A 14,810-nucleotide genomic window follows, 5' to 3' on the forward strand; every position below is an offset into this window, starting at 1 on the left:
ATTTACACACATTTTCTCCCAGACCAAGCATTCTCATTTTGTGTACCAACCTCTTGTGCGGCACGGTATCAAACGCTTTGGAAAAATCGAGATATACCACGTCCAATGACTCACCGTGGTACAGCCTATAGCTTGCCTCTTCATAAAAACTAATTAGATTGGTTTGACAGGAGCGATTTCTCATAAACCCATGCTGATATGGAGTTAAACAGTTATTCTCATTGAGATAATCCAGAATAACATCCTTCAGAAACCCTTCAAATATTTTACCAACAGTAGAGGTTAGACTTACTGGCCTATAATTTCCAGGTTCACTTTTAGAGCCCTTTTTGAATATTGGCACCACATTTGCTATGCGCCAGTCCTGCGGAACAGACCCCGTCGCTATAGAGTCCCTAAAAAAAGAAATAATGGCTTATCTATTACATTACTTAGTTCTCTTAGTACTCGTGGGTGTATGCCATCCGGACCCGGAGATTTATCTATTTTAATCTTATTTAGCCGGTTTCGCACCTCTTCTTGGGTTAGATTGGTGACCCTTAATATAGGGTTTCCATTGTTTCTTGGGATTTCACCTAGCATTTCATTTTCCACCGTGAATACCGTGGAGAAGAAGGTGTTTAATATGTTAGCTTTTTCCTCGTCATCTACAACCATTCTTTCCTCACTATTTTTTAAGGGGCCTACATTTTCAGTTTTTATTCTTTTACTATTGATATAGTTGAAGAACAGTTTGGGATTAGTTTTACTCTCCTTAGCAATGTGCTTCTCTGTTTCCATTTTGGCAGCTTTAATTAGTTTTTTAGATAAAGTATTTTTCTCCCTATAGTTTTTTAGAGCTTCAATGGTGCCATCCTGCTTTAGTAGTGCAAATGCTTTCTTTTTACTGTTAATTGCCTGTCTTACTTCTTTGTTTAGCCACATTGGGTTTTTCCTATTTCTAGTCATTTTATTCCCACAAGGTATAAACCGCTTACAGTGCTTATTAAGGATGTTCTTAAACATTTTCCATTTATTATCTGTATTCTTATTTCTGAGGATATTGTCCCAGTCTACCAGATTAAGGACATCTCTAAGCTGGTCAAACTTTGCCTTCCTAAAGTTCAGTGTTTTTGTGACTCCCTGACAAGTCCCCCTAGTGAAAGACAGGTGAAACTGTACAATATTGTGGTCGCTATTTCCTAGATGCCCGACCACCTGCAGATTTGTTATTCTGTCAGATCTATTAGATAGTATTAGGTCTAAAAGTGCTGCTCCTCTGGTTGGATTCTGCACCAATTGTGAAAGATATTTTTTCTTGGTTATTAGCAGAAACCTGTTGCCTTTATGGGTTTCACAGGTTTCTGTTTCCCAGTCAATATCCGGATAGTTAAAGTCCCCCATAACCAGGACCTCATTATGGGTTGCAGCTTCATCTATCTGCTTTAGAATTAGACTTTCCATGATTTCTGTTATATTTGGGGGTTTGTAACAGACCCCAATGAGAATTTTGTTACCATTTTTCCCTCCATGAATTTCGACCCATATGGACTCGACATCCTCATTCCCTTCGCTAATATCCTCCCATAAAGTGGACTTTAGACAAGACTTTACATAGATACAAACCCCTCCTCCTCTCCAATTTTTACGATCCTTTCTAAACAGACTGTAACCCTGTAAGTTAACTGCCCAGTCATAACTTTCATCTAACCATGTCTCGGTTATTCCCACTATGTCAAAGTTACCTGTAGATATTTCTGCTTCTAGTTCTTCCATCTTGTTTGTCAGGCTTCTGGCATTTGCGAGCATGCAGTTTAGAGGATTTTGTTTTGTTCCAATCTCCTCGCTGTGGATTGTTTTAGAAATGTCCTTACCTCCCTTCTGAGTATGTTTTCCTGGGTCTTCTTTGTTCGAGTCTAATGTTTTTCTTCCCATCCCCTCTTCTTCTAACTGCATTACAAACATTTACTAGGTGAGAACCCAAAATGTCAAAGAAAGATTTATAGTATATTTTGGGAAGACCATCCGGGCCTGGAGATTTCCCTTTAGCCCTTCCAGACAGGGTGGACTGTAGTTCAGAGAGGTCAAAAGGTCTGAGTAGGCATTCTTGTTGAAGAGCAGAAAGTTGGGAGAGGTGTAAGAAGGATAAGAAAGCTTGGGTTTTGGATTGCCTTAGGTTTTTGTCTTCTGTTGAATCATTTTGACGAAGTTGATATAAATCTTTGAAGAAGGTCAAGAGGGCATCAGTGATCTGATTGTATTGTTGCGTAGTATGACCGTCTGTAGATTTGATTTTATGGATAAATGTTCGAGCTTGGCGTTTTTTGATCAAGGATTTTGTTTTCCAGGATAAATAATATTTAGAAGTACCAATATTTAATAGATCTTTTAAAGATTGGGGTTTTTTCGTGAGTTGGGAAAGTACGTCACATGATAATTCCTTCTTATGGCAAGCATCCAAGGCCGCAATATCATTATACAGAGCTAGGATTTCTGCTTTTTTCTGTTTATTTAAGTACGAGGCAATTGAAATGAATACTCCGTGAATCGTGGCTTTATGGGCCTCCCACAATAGTGGAGGGTCAATATCAGGGGTAATATTAAGTTTGAAAAATTCTTGGAGCGAATCACGAATACGGCTTTTGACGTCTTCACGTTGTAATAGTGATTTGTTAAGCCTCCATGTCTTAGAGTTAGAGTACAGTTTGTGGAATTTTGGGTAATTAGAACTATAGAGTGATCAGAGTGGATAGCAGGGATTATATTTGTGTTAACGGTAGAATGGAGGAGGGGTCTAGAAATTAAAATGTAATCTAGGCGATGGTAGGAGTTGTGAGGATAAGAATAATAAGTGTAATCAATATCGGTTGGGTGTAAGTAGCGCCAGGCATCAATTAATTCGAGGGAATGGATAAGTGATTTGAGGCGGGCCAGATCTTTTAGGGAGATAGAGCTTTTTTTGGTTGAGGTGTCTAGAGTGGGATCTAAAGCTACATTAAGGTCACCTCCTAGAATTACTGCGCCCTCCTGGAATGATCGTAGTTTGATTAGGGCTTTGCGTAGCCATTTCAGATTATGTTTATTGGGGGCATATATATTGCTTATAGTGATCATATTGCCAGCTATGAGACCTTTGATAAAAATATAACGGCCTTCAGGGTCGGATAGACATTCTACGACAAGGAAAGGGATATCTCTAGCAAATGCTATTGAGACGCCTCTTGATCCCTTTTGGGGAGAAATAACATGGTACCATCTGTCAAAGAAACATTTTTCAAATGTAGGGGTTTTATCTTTAGTAAAATGGGTCTCTTGTAAAAGTAGAATTTAGATTTTTTGAAGGAGTTTAAGGTTTGCGACCTGGGGATTGGGGAGTTTAGACCGTGTACGTTGTGTGAAATAACCTGAAAAAAATTACGGTTCACCGCCATAATGTGTGCAGTATAGAACAGACCAAGCAGTGGGATGGCTCATCCCGCGGATCATGAGGAGAAAAGGGGAGTCTAGGAGTGAGGATGGATGGAAAAGAGAAATAATTAAAAACATGGAAACATGAGAAAACAAAGTATATAGGATATAGTGAATAAGAGGGGGCAACGCTAAGTGATATGAAACTTTTCATAACTTTGGAATTTGGGTTTGGAGAAGGGGAGAGGGAGGGCAGAGGAGGGAGTCAAATATAACAACAAAATATTGGAGTTTAATACTCCAATGGTTGCAGCAAGAGTGCCACATGGCTACAGATCTTTATAGACCGAGGGGAACAACAACAAAAAAACCCAATAAACTCGGAAGCAAAAATCGTATGAATTCAAAAGACATATGTGAAAAAGCAAAGAGAAAATAGAAATTTCCATCTTCTTTCCATCTTTCTTTTCTTTCCCCTTGGACTTAATCAATCGGGTCGTGGTCTCTATCTCTTGGTGATGTAGTTTTGGAGGAACGACGCTTTGATCGGGCGGATTTTGAGGCTGAGGAATCTTGCCAAGGAAGGGGCACAGGAAGAGGCCTCAACCTGTGGGCTTCATAAACAGTCTCCAAGACGGGTGATTGATCGAGTTGGATCTCTAGTTCCGTGCAGACGTTTTTGATATCAGCCGTGGATCTGATCAGGAATTTCCGGTCTTTAGCTGATATAGAGATACCAAAGGGGAATAGCCAGCGACAGGGGTAGTGTCTCTGTTGGAGGACAGAGGTGAGGGGTCTCAAGAGATGTCTCTTATAAAGGGTAGAGGCAGAGAGGTCTTGAAAGATTTGGATTGGAGTCCCTCCATGGGTGATAGACTCCGCCTCTCTGGCTCTCTTTAGTAATAAGTCTTTGGTTCTATAGTCGAGAAAACGGCATAGGACGTCTCGTGGGGTCTTATCAGGTTTCGGTTTTGGTCTCAGAGCTCTATGAACTCTCACTAAATCAATCTCGAGAGGGTCTGATGGGTTGAGGATTGAGCAAAAAATTTCAATGGCGGTAGGGATCAATGTTTCTGGGAGGGTCGATTCTGGGACACCTTTTAATCTGAGATTGTTCCTTCGCTCCCTATTTTCGTGGCCTTCTAGTATGTTATAGATTTGATTTATGTGCTCTTCCTGTTGTACATGGCAGTTCAGGGAAGAGTTAGTGCATTGAGCTAATTCTGATTGGGAGGCTTCTATCGCTTCTATTCTATGACCCAATTGGTTAAGGTCTTGTTTGATAGTTGAGAGATCTTTACCTATAGGGTCTAATGCTTTGCTTAGGATTCTCTTGATAAATGATCTGGTTACCTGATCACCTCTGTCCTGATCATCTGTGTCTCTATCACTTTCACATTCTGATTGTGTGTGGGTCTCCATGTCCCTATCTTGCGATTGGGGGGGTTTGGTGGTAGTGGTTGAATTGTTTTGCTTTTTTTAGGAATTTTTCTATGTCAGCTTGAGGAGTAGAACTGATGGATCTAGAGTTCGATCTTGTTGATTTTTGTGCGGATTTGACCATTGTAAGTTAGTTGCTGCAAGTCAAAGGTAATAGGAAACTCCCAAATCCCCTCCGGCTCCTCTTGATGGTAGTTACATCTTACGTTATACGAGTAGGAGTAAGAGAGAGAGAGTAATATAGTAGTGTTCCGATGTGGGGAGGGGTCCTTTAAGTAAGTAGTAGAGGAGTGTGCTGCAGTAGGGATCTTAGTAGACCAGGTAGCACGAACTCAGATGAGAGGTAAGGCCAGTTCCAGCATCAGCAGATGGTGCTTATGGTACGATATAGGGCGCCCCAGTGACCTCAAAGATGGGGACCAGCCTGGGGGAACCCTGATAGCTGGGCAAGGGAAGCAGAGAATTTAGAGCAAGCGGGCCTCACTACCGCCCCAGGGCACGACTCCCCGCAGCAGGAATATCTCCACGTGGGTCACGTATGGATGTCCTCGGGCGCCGAACAACAGCGGCCACAGAGTTTTGCAACTGGCTTCTCTCAATACCCAGGTCCGGGTGATGTCCACAACCACCAGTCAGAGGCCAGCACCTAGATTCCTAATGTATGGCAGCCCACCTTAGAACTTCAGGCAGTCGTCCGCCTCCCACCGCCGTCTGCCCCCTAGCGGTGACCATGGTACCGCGGCGGGCACCAGAAGGCGCAGCAGGACCTCAGACTACGCGGTGAAGGGGTCGCCTCGGGGCCTCCAGCCAGCAGGTAAGCGGCGCGGGCGGCAGGGGGGGAGGTTTCTCAGTGGAGCTCTGCCAGTTCGCTTACCCCAGCGATGTAAGTCTCGTCGCCAGTCAGCTGCTGCGGCAGAGAAATCCAGGCAGCGGGCAGCGCAGCAGCAGGGCGGGTGTTATTTCGTAGCCGGTCTCAGCACTCGTCGGGTTATCAGGCTGTGTGGGCACTTCCTCTTCAGGTGTAGCATCGCGGTCCAGCAACCCTACTTGTCGTCTTTGCCAAGATGGCTGCGCCGGTCAGCGCCCCAGACGTCCCGTGGCACCTCCCAGTCACGAAGGTAGCACCGGACGGACGGACGGACCCCGACGACAGCGAGTGGGAACAGGGGCAGAGCAGGGGACTAAGCTGGCTAAACCTCCGCAGGGGCCTTCGGGTCCTCAGTCCTCTCCCGCCCGCAGTCTCAAGATGGCGACCAGCGTTCCCGCCGTCTCCCTCACCAGGTCCTTCTCTCGGGCTAGAGTCAGTGCTGCTGGGCGCTTTGTTCAGGAGAACTTCCTCCCAAGTCCGGGGTCCCAAAGGAGCCCCCTGAGCTTACAAAAAAATGCCCTCTGAGGGGTCTATTTTATTATATTGGCTGGGTGGTGAGCGGGAGCTCCTCGGCTGCACGTCTGCTCCCCAGCTCAGTCAGGCCATGCCCCATGCCTGCACAAGGCAATCTTGCCTTGCGCAGTCGTGTACTATGGAGGACAGAGAATGAACTTCAATCCAATATTGCAGCCAGCATGCAGCCAGCGGGTAAGGAAAGGGTGAATAAAACACCCAAAAACCCCGCCCATATGACTGAAAATTGTTCCCTCCAAATTCAGGTGACAGAGTCCCTTTAAGATAAAAGGTAATCAAAAATGTGTAAAAGGTAAATTTATTTTTTTGAGTTAATTTTTAAAGGGATCTTCTCAAATCACATATGTGATCAATATGCAAATTGCCTCTTCTGAGAAAAAGAGGACTTAAACTCTACAGCGCCACCTATTGGAAGTAGCGATCCTACAAGTCACAATCAACCCTTTAACGAGTCGTGCAATATGACTTAGGATAAAAGCCAAATCAGTATCTCAATTCGTATGTCACTCTCCATAAGGAGAAACGATACCCCTTAGACCCCATATGTGATCAATACATTTTCAACTGGAGTGTAGGCATTTCAATTTTACAAGAGGGTTTTTTTTTTTTTGGGGGGGGGGTTGGGTTGGGGGAAATGGCTTTACAGCTTGCACATACTATTGAAGTAGGGAATCCAGCTCAGACTGGTGTGCCTTGGGTATATTTTTTGGGGGGTTTATTTCTCAAAACTAGATTACAAGGGGTTTTATACTTGCAGAGCCACCAGGGACCACAGCCGCCTGCACGGACAAAAGGCACCAGGGACCACAGCCGCCTTCCCGGACTAAAGGCCTCAGTGACCACAGCCGCTTTGCTGATGTAAGTATTAAAGACCCTAAAGCTTCAATTTCAATGTGTATAGTAGATTACAAGGGTTTTTATACTTGCAGAGCCACCGGGGACCACAGCCGCAGCCACCAGGGACCACAGCCTCCTGCCTGGACAAAAGGTCCCAGTGACCACAGCCGCTTGGCTAATGTAAGGGTACCGTCTCACATAACGATTTACCAACGATCACGACCAGCGATACGACCTGGCCGTGATCGTTGGTAAGTGGTTGTGTGGTCGCTGGGGAGCTGTCACACAGTCAGCTCTCCAGCGACCAACGATGCCGAAGGCCCCGGGTAACCAGGGTAAACATCGGGTTACTAAGCGCAGGGCCGCGCTTAGTAACCTGATGTTTAAACTGGTTACCAGCGTAAAAGTAAAAAAAAAAAACAGTACATACTTACATTCCGGTGTCTGTCCCCCGGCGTTCTGCTTCTCTCCACTGTGTCTGTGCCAGCCAGAAAGCACGGCGGTGACGTCACCGCTGTGCTCGCTTTCCGGCTGGCCGGCGCTCACAGTGCAGAGAAGCAGAACGCCGGGGGACAGACACCGGAATGTATGTGCAGCGCCCCAGAGTCCTGGTCGTTGCAGTACTGTGGCTCCGCCACTAAGGGGAGCCATGGTACGTTCGATGGCACTGAAGGAGTTCCTCCAATCAGGTATCACAGACACCAATATGTTTCACAGCTGGGCCTCCGGGGGGAGCTAAGGGTGCTATTCATTAGGCCACTCCCCACCATAGTGGGTAAACTGGGGGTCAGGCAGAAAGTTAGAGAGAACGCTGACGGGATTGAACGGAGCAACACCCTGTGGCAGAGGGTGTTGTGAAGGGAGAGACTGTAGGGTCTCTGCCAGGGGTGGGATCCTGGCAGAGGCTTGGCATTGAAAGAACGTAACGGGTCCGCGCAGGCTCCTGGAAGCGGCGGGACTCAAGAAAGGACTAGAAGCGAGATAGATTGTGCTGAGTGAGAAACGAGATCAAGCAGAAGGAGAATACCAGCAGGGGTTTTGTTGAAAGAGGCAGCACCTTGTTGAGGCGCAATACCGGTGGCCGGAACGCCGAGGGAGTGGATTAGAATACAGCTTCAAGCCATACTCCAAACAGCGGCAGGACAGTCGGTCTCAGGCGGGCTGTCTACCACATATCACCTATGAAGTCTTGGGGGGCAATTGCGGGAGAGGGGCGACTCTAGGGTCCCGGAAGAACTCCAGGCCTACCTGACAAACGGGTGCCATTCCAACCTGAATACAGGGAAGGGGTGGATTACAGAGGAACATCAAATCGAGTTGTGAGGGAACTTAAGAAACAGACACAACCGTTGTGGGGTTACTTTCCGTGAGCACAGCAGGGAAGGACTACAACACATAGCGCTAGAAGGAAGGCACAGATTTCCACCTGAGAGGAGAACTCTGGAGGTGCCATTGGACCGGCCGGACTTGCGCAGCCTGGTGAACCGTATTCTGGACTGAGGACTCAGAGATCTCCAGTAAAGAGGTAAAGAGACTGCAACCTGGTGTCCTCGTTATTTACCGCGACTTACACCCCACAACCGCACCGCTACATCGCTACCATTACTACCACCTATTACACCGGACGTCCCCCACTGACGGACAGGGCCACGGACCGGGTCTAGCCACCGTGACAACCCCGAGACTGAGAACTAGAGGCCCGGCTCCGGGTACCCCTCGGCCCTGCGGCGGTGTGGGGGCGCTCCAAACTTGGCGTCACGAACAGGATCTACTTAAGCCTGAGGAATCAGGTCATGTGTGCCTAGAGACTGTGATCTGTTGTGCTTAGACTGTACTTTATTACAAAGACTGTGCTGCGCCAGTTGCCGCCAAAATCCGCCGCCATTGCAGCGCTGAGGAGAGCGCAGGAAGAGAAGAGGGGCGTGGAGTGGGCGTAGACGAGCTGGAGAGCGCGAAGAATAATGGCCGCCCAGTCTAAATATTTCTGTGCAGTGAGGACGTGTCCGTCAGCAGCAGAGATCCGCCTCCTAATCCTTAATGGGGGGCGGAGGCAGAGAAAACGAAACTGCTCACGCAGGAGAGAGCGGGAAAAAGACCAGGAAGCGACCCACGTGGAGGACGCTATGGCCAGCAGCTCCGAACCCGACAGCGGGGTTGAAGTGGAAGTCTCCCCTGACTACCCGGATGAGCCCAGCAGCCTGTCCTCCGTGGATAACACCAAATTCCTGAGAGCCGAGATGGAGGATTTATATAACCAGCTCCTCCAACTGCATGTAAGAGTCCAGGCCCCGCATCAGGTGGGACCTGTTGCGGAAAGTGGAATCGTACCAGTGGGTGAGTCCGCCGATCCTGCCCCACCAGCAGAGGGTGTGTTAGTGGGTCCCGTAGCAGCACCACCTCTCCCGGGGACCCATAGACTTCAGCGCCTGTTACCATGGGAGGAAGCCACGGGCATGGAACACCGTATGCGAGCCCCAATCACCCCTACTCCCTTGCCGTGTGAGGTCAGCGCGGAGCGCACGGTGTGCCGCTGGGTGAACCCTGGATCCAATCTCATGGGGTTCCCCGGGGTGGAGACCCAGAAGGGAGAAATGGTACAGGCCCTAAGCTGGGAAGAATACCAGATCCAGCTAGAACAGCGGTGGCGAGAGGAAGAGAAAGCACATCAGGCTAAACGGGAGGCCTACCATCAAAAAGATTTGGCGGTCAAGGACCGGGCCCGTAAGGACCCCACCACTCACCAGGCCCCGCGCAGGCAGGGCATCGTCACCGTCTTTAAACTCCAAGGAGGCTGGGGCTTCATTAAAGAACCGGGGCTATACGCGGAGGTCTTTGTTAACCGACGGGATGTCGAGTCACACCTTAGAGAGGGTCACCCCGATCGAGACCTCTATCCGGGAGACAGTGTTACCTACACCCGGCATCTTGGGGAAAAGGGGTGGTTCGCTCTGAACGTCTACAAGAAAGAGAAACCAGCCCCTGTGGCCAAAGTGCCGCCGTGTGACCGATCTGTAACCACCCTGGTCGGCCCCACCTGCCTGACCACAGAACTTGCGATCTGCCACCCGATCGCTGCCACCACCGTCGTGCCTAAGGAGGTGCCCCTTCGAGTGACCGATGTTCCTGATGTACCAGCACAGAGAGAAGTGGGGACACAGACCTTGATCGCCGCGCACGACCTGGTCGTGCAACAGACCCGAACCCATGGGGTGTATCTGGCAGCGGGAGTGGACCTGAAACCTGAATTGCAGGGGTCTGCCCGCCAGGTGGCGCCTCATGGAAACTTCTGAAAGAAGAGTAAGATTTCGCTTTGTGAAAATGTAAATAGTTACTGTTTGTTCTTTTAAGTTGCTGCTAAACCCGTTCAGGGTTAAAGGTGACCCCTTTGTTGACCCGGGGTCACTGTTGTTTTCCTGAAGTTTATATAAGTTTTAAAGTTACACAAACTGTGAAATCATGGACTGTGCATGATTCGAACTTCCTTTGTAAATAGTTTGCACCTTCTTAAAGGTGCTCCCTACTGGTTTTAGTCAAAGACACTTTGTGAAGATACCTTTCCTACTGGTTCTAGTTAAAGACACTTTGCGAAGATATCATACCGGAACCTTTGCATGGACTGGTAGGCTGAGAAGACGAGCTACCTCGGAAAGACTTGGTCCCCTCTTAAAGGGGATGTGAGAAACTGAACTTGAAAGTGATACTGTTATAGAACAGTAATGTGATAATGAAGCTTTGAAAAGGAATGTAACTGTTTTACATGCTAAGTTATATGTGTTGAATTTGTTGAAATGTGAAATCTAAATAATGTTTTGCAGAAAGAAAAGATGCAGAGAGCCCGTAGGGGTAGATGTAGAGGTCTGCATAGTTGAAAGTAAGAGAAGTAATAATGAAGGTGAGGATAGAAGGTAAACCCCGCGTCCCCATTGAAAGTTACTTTGTTACTAAGGACAGAGAGTGAACCCGTAGGGGTTAGAGAGTGAGTCCTTAAGGGAGCCAAGTAGAGTCGGCTCAGAGTTCTTCAAACGAAAGGAATGTTATGTCTGTACTGTGTATAGTAGCGAAAGGCAGTAGGCCCTGGCTGAACAGGGCGGTCCTGTAAAAGAAAGGAGAGGCAGTAGGTCTGGTGCCATAGGGACAGGCGGTCCTGCAGGTTCAAAGTAGGAGAATGTGAAGTTGCCCTGCCCTGTAATGTGATTATAGGAAGGCCTTTAGTGAACTAAGAGTGTACGTTTCTTAAAGGCAATGTTAATTTATTGTTCCAGAGTTTGCACTAAGTAGAATACCCGGTTGGGTAACAGGAGTTATGCATAGCCTGTAATTTATAATGTTGACCATGTTTGTAACGTTAAAAGTGTCCTCACCTCCCATAAAGGGAAGCCTGTTCAAGTATACTTATCGTTTTGCACTCAACAAAATTGTATGTCTTTTTGCTAATCTGTATTGTTGTTTTTCTTCCCAGTCCCGGAGTACTGTGTTTAACCAGGGGGGAGTGCAGCGCCCCAGAGTCCTGGTTGTTGCAGTACTGTGGCTCCGCCACTAAGGGGAGCCATGGTACGTTCGATGGCACTGAAGGAGTTCCTCCAATCAGGTATCACAGACACCAATATGTTTCACAGCTGGGCCTCCGGGGGGAGCTAAGGGTGCTATTCATTAGGCCACTCCCCACCATAGTGGGTAAACTGGGGGTCAGGCAGAAAGTTAGAGAGAACGCTGACGGGATTGAACGGAGCAACACCCTGTGGCAGAGGGTGTTGTGAAGGGAGAGACTGTAGGGTCTCTGCCAGGGGTGGGATCCTGGCAGAGGCTTGGCATTGAAAGAACGTAACGGGTCCGCGCAGGCTCCTGGAAGCGGCGGGACTCAAGAAAGGACTAGAAGCGAGATAGATTGTGCTGAGTGAGAAACGAGATCAAGCAGAAGGAGAATACCAGCAGGGGTTTTGTTGAAAGAGGCAGCACCTTGTTGAGGCGCAATACCGGTGGCCGGAACGCCGAGGGAGTGGATTAGAATACAGCTTCAAGCCATACTCCAAACAGCGGCAGGACAGTCGGTCTCAGGCGGGCTGTCTACCACATATCACCTATGAAGTCTTGGGGGGCAATTGCGGGAGAGGGGCGACTCTAGGGTCCCGGAAGAACTCCAGGCCTACCTGACAAACGGGTGCCATTCCAACCTGAATACAGGGAAGGGGTGGATTACAGAGGAACATCAAATCGAGTTGTGAGGGAACTTAAGAAACAGACACAACCGTTGTGGGGTTACTTTCCGTGAGCACAGCAGGGAAGGACTACAACACATAGCGCTAGAAGGAAGGCACAGATTTCCACCTGAGAGGAGAACTCTGGAGGTGCCATTGGACCGGCCGGACTTGCGCAGCCTGGTGAACCGTATTCTGGACTGAGGACTCAGAGATCTCCAGTAAAGAGGTAAAGAGACTGCAACCTGGTGTCCTCGTTATTTACCGCGACTTACACCCCACAACCGCACCGCTACATCGCTACCATTACTACCACCTATTACACCGGACGTCCCCCACTGACAGACAGGGCCACGGACCGGGTCTAGCCACCGTGACAACCCCGAGACTGAGAACTAGAGGCCCGGCTCCGGGTACCCCTCGGCCCTGCGGCGGTGTGGGGGCGCTCCATATGTATGTACTGTTTTTTTTTTTTACTTTTACGCTGGTAACCACGGTAAACATCGGGTTACTAAGCTTAGTAACCCTGCGCTTAGTAACCCGATGTTTACCCTGGTTACAAGCGAACGCATCGCTGGATCGCTGTCACACACAACGATCCAGCGATGACAGCGGGAGATCCAGCGACGAAAGAAAGTTCCAAACGATCTGCTACGACATACGATTCTCAGCAGGGTCCCTGATCGCTGCTGCGTGTCAGACACAGCGATATCGTATGGATATCGCTGGAACGTCACGGATCGTACCGTCGTAGCGACCAAAGTGCCACTGTGTGACGGTACCCTAAGTATTAAAGAACCTAAAGCTTCAATTTCAATGTGTATAGTAGATTACAAGGGTTTTTATACTTGCAGAGCCACCAGGGACCACAGCCGCAGCAACCAGGGACCACAGCCGCCTGGCTGGGCAAAAGGCCCCAGGGACCACAGCCGCTTTGGTAATGTAAGTATTAACCCTAAAGCCTCAATTTCAATGTGAATAGTAGATTACAAGGGTCTTTATACTTGCAGAGCCACCAGTGACCACAGCCGCAGCCACCAGGGACCACAGCCGCCTGCCCGGACTAAAGGCAATCAAGAATGTCTTCTCCTCCACAGCGACAGTGTGTTGCAGTAATTTTAATTTTTTTTAAGTTTTTGGTGCTATAGTTAAAATTTCGGTTAATCACTATATGCATTAATTATGTTTTCACAGGAAGCTGAAGCAGCTGAGGGCCTCTCAGAAGGAGACGAGATGGGTGGAGAAATCCAAGGAGCGGGCGCAAAGAGTGTAAGTTGTGCCGAAACAGTCGCTTCACACATCACAGAGCACCCAACACATACAAAACACTTCATCATACATCACAGTACACATACAACATATGCCTACATCAAACATAATTTTTTTTTTTTTTTAGTCTGCTGCACATTCTGGCCAACGCCATGAAGATCCTCCCAGCCACTCCCAGAGTTGGCGTAATCGCCGCCGCGGTCAGCCATCAGTGAGTTTGTTTTTTTATTTTTTTTTTCTCTTTGTAGTTTTGTGTTTCAGTGTAGTAATTTTTATTTTTTTTCTTTTCACAGTCTTCACAGCGTGCTCCCGACTCAGACGGTGAGGACATAGGAATCGATGTGGACCGCCTCACCGAGGAGGTCCGCGAGCGGGAGCCGCTGTGGAATATGGCTGACCGCAGGCATGCTAATACACATGTGACCCGTCGGCTCTGGGAGGAAGTATTCCAAAACGTTTTGCCGAGGTGGGAGGACCTTGCGCCAAGGCAGCAGACTTAAGAATGTAAGTATTCACTTTTCTCAGCTATGTTTTGAGCTGAACAGAATGTGTTGTAATTAACACTTGTTTTAATTTTATTCTTGTCTTTACAGGTGAAAGGGTTAGGAAGCGGTGGCGGTCACTCAGGGATCGCTTCAAGAGAGAGTTTAACGAGGAGATGCAGGCCCCGAGTGGCTCAGCACGATGGAGAAGGACTCGGTATAAGTATGGCTGGGCCCTGTCCTTCCTCCGGGAAACAATGCTGAGTAGAACGTAAGTATTCAACAGCCCATTGAATAAATCACCATGTTTACCTAACTTGTTTGGTTTCAGGCAGGGCTTTTTCCTATCAATATATTAATTGTTTTTTTTCCTATTTCACAGCACCATCTGTAGCCATCGGGAGCCTGCATCTACCTTGGATCCCTCTGGAGTGATCTCTCAGAAGTCCACCACCGAGGGCCATGTCGGTAGACCCCACCCCTCTGACCCCTCATCTGGCCCTTCCAGTACCTCTGCCTCATCCACTTCCACCACCGCAAGCACTGGAGCATCATTGCAGCCTTCGTTACTTGAAGCTGCTGGTCAAGACTTAGCATTCCCTTTACCACACCCCTCTGATCCTGCCACCTCTAGACCACCATTAGGTTCATGGCAGCAGCAACAGAGGGGTCCGGAAAGGAGCTATGCTCCTGAGTTCTTGCATCTGAATGCAGCCTTCCAAAGCTCTTTCAAAATTTTGGGAGCGCAAGTGACTGCTGGGTTCAACATGGGGCAAACACGCATCAGTGAACAGAGCA

The sequence above is a fragment of the Ranitomeya variabilis genome, chromosome 1 (assembly GCF_051348905.1).
Source record: "Ranitomeya variabilis isolate aRanVar5 chromosome 1, aRanVar5.hap1, whole genome shotgun sequence".
NCBI classification, from domain to species: domain Eukaryota; kingdom Metazoa; phylum Chordata; class Amphibia; order Anura; family Dendrobatidae; genus Ranitomeya; species Ranitomeya variabilis.